This window comes from Cotesia glomerata, linkage group LG6 (genome assembly GCF_020080835.1).
Source record: "Cotesia glomerata isolate CgM1 linkage group LG6, MPM_Cglom_v2.3, whole genome shotgun sequence".
In the NCBI taxonomy this organism is placed as follows: domain Eukaryota; kingdom Metazoa; phylum Arthropoda; class Insecta; order Hymenoptera; family Braconidae; genus Cotesia; species Cotesia glomerata.
In genome coordinates this window covers 18,285,189-18,289,104 of record NC_058163.1, presented here as the reverse complement: position 1 = coordinate 18,289,104, position 3,916 = coordinate 18,285,189, and positions in this window count along the sequence as shown.

Here is a 3,916-nt window from a genome sequence, read left to right as displayed (position 1 = left end):
GCTACCTAACTAGGCAGCAATTCAGAAACTAAATTCGCACGGAAGAATCCAAATTGAATCATTTTTTTGTTTTTAGCTAATTTTATTATAAAGCAAAAATTAATAATAATGAATGCTTATTTTTTTTAATTTACTTTTTAAATTTTAAATATAAATATCGACTTTAGGACAAAATTTTTTAAATATTAAGTAAATAAAAAAAATTTTTTTTTTTTTTATTTAGTATTATTTTTTTTATATTTTCGGTCATTTTTTTCGCTTTTTAGGGTTTTTCTTACTATGAAGAAGTTTTTTTTGATTGGTCGATTTTATGGGTCAAGGGGGAAGGAGATGATGGAGTTAGATACATTAGTCACACACAACACTTAAATTTACCTCACACTCGCCTTAAGAATAATTATAATTAATAATAATTAATTATTAAAAATGTTACATGTCGAACGCGAGACTCGAACACTGTACCCGACGCACGAGAGCCCTATACCATACCGCGACGCTACGCCGATGATGAGCGACCTCTTGCCTCAAGATACTTATAAGCCCGACACTTCGGCAAACATTCGATTACCGTTGCAACGGTCGAGTTAGGAATTCCGATATTATACCTAAGTGAGGACTTGCCACAGACTTACCTAGTCAAGTTTCATTTTGATAGACCAAGCTCTAGAATACCTTTAGTTACTGTTCGGTAAGCTTTTGGTTACCGTTATCTCGTATCAATTTGGCAATTCATGGCGTACCGAACTTAGGCATTGCCACAGGTTTGCCTAAATGGGCCCGAGCTTGGTGAATCGAACTTTGGTAAGCCTCTTTGGTTGCCGTTATTTCATAACAGTTTGGCAATCCATAACATACCGAACTTAGGCATTTCCACAGTTTTGCCTAAAGAAGCTCGATCGTCGTATGCCAAGTTTCGGTAAACCTTTGGTTACCGTTATTTCATAACAGTTTGGCAACCCATGAAATGTCGAACTTAGGCATTACCATAGGTTTTCCGAAGTGAGCCCGAACTTGGTGAACCAAACTTCGGTAAGCCTTTGGTTACTGTTATTTCATAACAGTTTGGCAATCCATGTTATACCGAACTTAGGTATTGCCACAGGTTTGCCTAAGTGAGCCCGAGCTTGGTGAACCAAACTTCGGTAAACCTTTGGTTACCGTTATTTCGTACTAATTAGGCAATCCATGATATGCCGAACTTAGGCAATGCCAAACTATTACGAGATTACATCGAATGTGGAATTCTTTTGGCATACTAATGTTCGGCTTGCCTATTTTAAAACAAATAAGATCCGAATTGGGCTAGCCTACACGGGAAAAAATTTCTGGGAAAAATTACGATACAACTATTGTAAAGCTGGACTATACTTTTATTACTATTAATTGTCAAATATTTGAAAAGAAAAAATACTATTTATTCATGAAAAAATACGATATTACTATTGTAAAAAGTAAGAGATGAAAATTTCCAGTGCTGCCTCTGTATCTATCCAATAGAACTATAGCAAATTTTACAATAGTTGAATTGGAATGTTTCTCAATTAATGTGAGTGATGGCCGTGCACAGCTCTAGACTCCGAGTTTATGTAAATGTTAAAGGATGTGGGTCTTAGTTTACCTCGGATAGCGTAGAGGGAGAGTCTCTGGCTGCCAACACAGAGTTCTGGGTTCGAATCCCAGATAGCACGAAAAAGTCGGCTTCTTTTTTCGATTACTGTACAGGTACCAATTAGTCCAACCTTCTATCTCTCTCCCTCCCTAATATTTCTTTTAAAAAAACCAACTGTGAATTTTTACAATAGTTGAATTGTAAAGTTCACAAACACATATTGTATAATTTGCTCTATAGTATTCGACTTTTTAGAACTCTTGCTAGTCTTATTTGTTGGATAAAATTTACAATAGTAGATCGTAAAAATTACTAAATGAGAAGTATAGTCTACCGTTACTATTTTATTTAGTAAAAATTACAATAGTAAAATAGTAAAAACTCCTTCAATTTTCTTTCCGTGTAAGTTCGGAAAGCCAACTTCGCCCCGAACTGATTTTTCGGCATGCCTCACTAAAATTCTAGTCGGGAAGTTGCCCCTTTCTGCCTTCGTCGAGCAAAAAAATAGTACACACTCCACGGGAAGTAAATAAGAAAGCTTCAGATCACATGTAATTGTTGGCCGAGGCGAAGCCGAGACATTTCTTATTTTACTTCCCTAGGTGTGTAATATACTATATTGAATGTGAAAATTTATTTAAAACGATCGTTTGTTTAGTCTAGAATATAACATTAAATGCATGCCTTATTAAATAAACATTATCTAGAGAATATGAATAAATAAAGTATATATAACCTCATAATATGTACGATACTGTTGTTTATGTTGAAACTTGTAAATAGTTTTCATAAAACTATTTAATTAATATAATTTTTTCAAATTTGATCAAATTGTGATTAAAATCTCCTAAAAGTTCTACACGGAGCTGAATATTTTTTTTCTAGTGAATGGAAATAATTTTTTTTTAAATAAGTACATTTAAAATTTTACTATCTTAAATTATTATTGAATTGTAGCATTTTAATTTCTCTAACGACCAAATTCATTCCCGTATTTTTTTTCTTAATTATAAAATTAATTATTAATTTAATTCGATTAGAAGAATTTTAGTGCTACATTCTGACACCAGGCGGCGCTTCGGTATAAAAATTTTCAAATGGCAATTTAGGAAGAATGCCCTTAAGTCTTTCATAGGAAAATTTTTCTAGTCGTTTTGTACAAAGTTTAAAAAATGAGAATATTTTCAAAGGGATACATTATTTAAAAGTGTAAGAAAACCCGTTAGATTTTATGTTGTTCATAGATATTTAACAGAATTTTTATTTTTATTGGTTGTTTATTCATCTTGGTTAATTATTCATTTATTTTATTCCAATTATTGTGACACAATTTTATTTATTTTACCCTCGGTGAATGTAAAAGTCAAATATTAAAAAAGCGACACAGAAACAATAAATAAATCATAAAAATGATTAAAAGATAATGAATAACTTATGAGTACAGGTAATAATACCAAAAAGTAGATTAAAAAATGTAAAATATAAAATAAAATGATAAAATTTTCAATACTAAAAAAGATTGATTTTTAAAAAATTTAATGTGTTAGACTTTTGTTTCTCTTATTCTAGCCTTGTCAGTGTACAAAGAGAGACTTAGTTCTATTCGTTGTATTTACACAGTGAGATTAATTAAAATCACTTGTCCTCACAGATCCTCTCCAAGTTAAAGTATATCGAGTCAACCCTCGTCGGCTTTGTGTAAATACAACTAAGGCTTGATTTAGCCGCCGTTTGGACGGTTAAAATATCATTTAGTATCCTCGATACAAAACTTAATATGTGTTTTATTAGGTTATATTTGTTCTGAAGAAACCGTAGGACTTTAATTTACACGATAATTGTTTGTTTTAGTTTAATAATTTATCATGATTAATTTTATTATTGTTCTGTGATTGAATAGTTATGTGCGCTGACAAAAAAGAATTACTTGATTCAAGAAAAATATTTTCTTAAAAATTACATTTTTGTTTTAAAATTTTTGGATGGTCAAAAAATTCTGTATTCAAAAATTTTATTCTCCAAGAAAGTTCCATATGAATTTTTAATAAGAAATTTACATACTTCTTCCTGAACATTGGTTCAAGATTATTTCGACTTCATCTATATATATATATATATATAGGAGACTTTCTATAGATATAGATAGTCACTCATCACGATATCTCTGGAACTATAAGACCTAGAGACTTGAAATTTGGCAGGAATATTCCTTTTGCCAAGTAGAGGTCAGCTAAGAACGGATTTCACGAAATTCCACCCACAAGGGGGGTTGCGGGGGTGTTCACGAAAAAAATTCATATTTTTCAA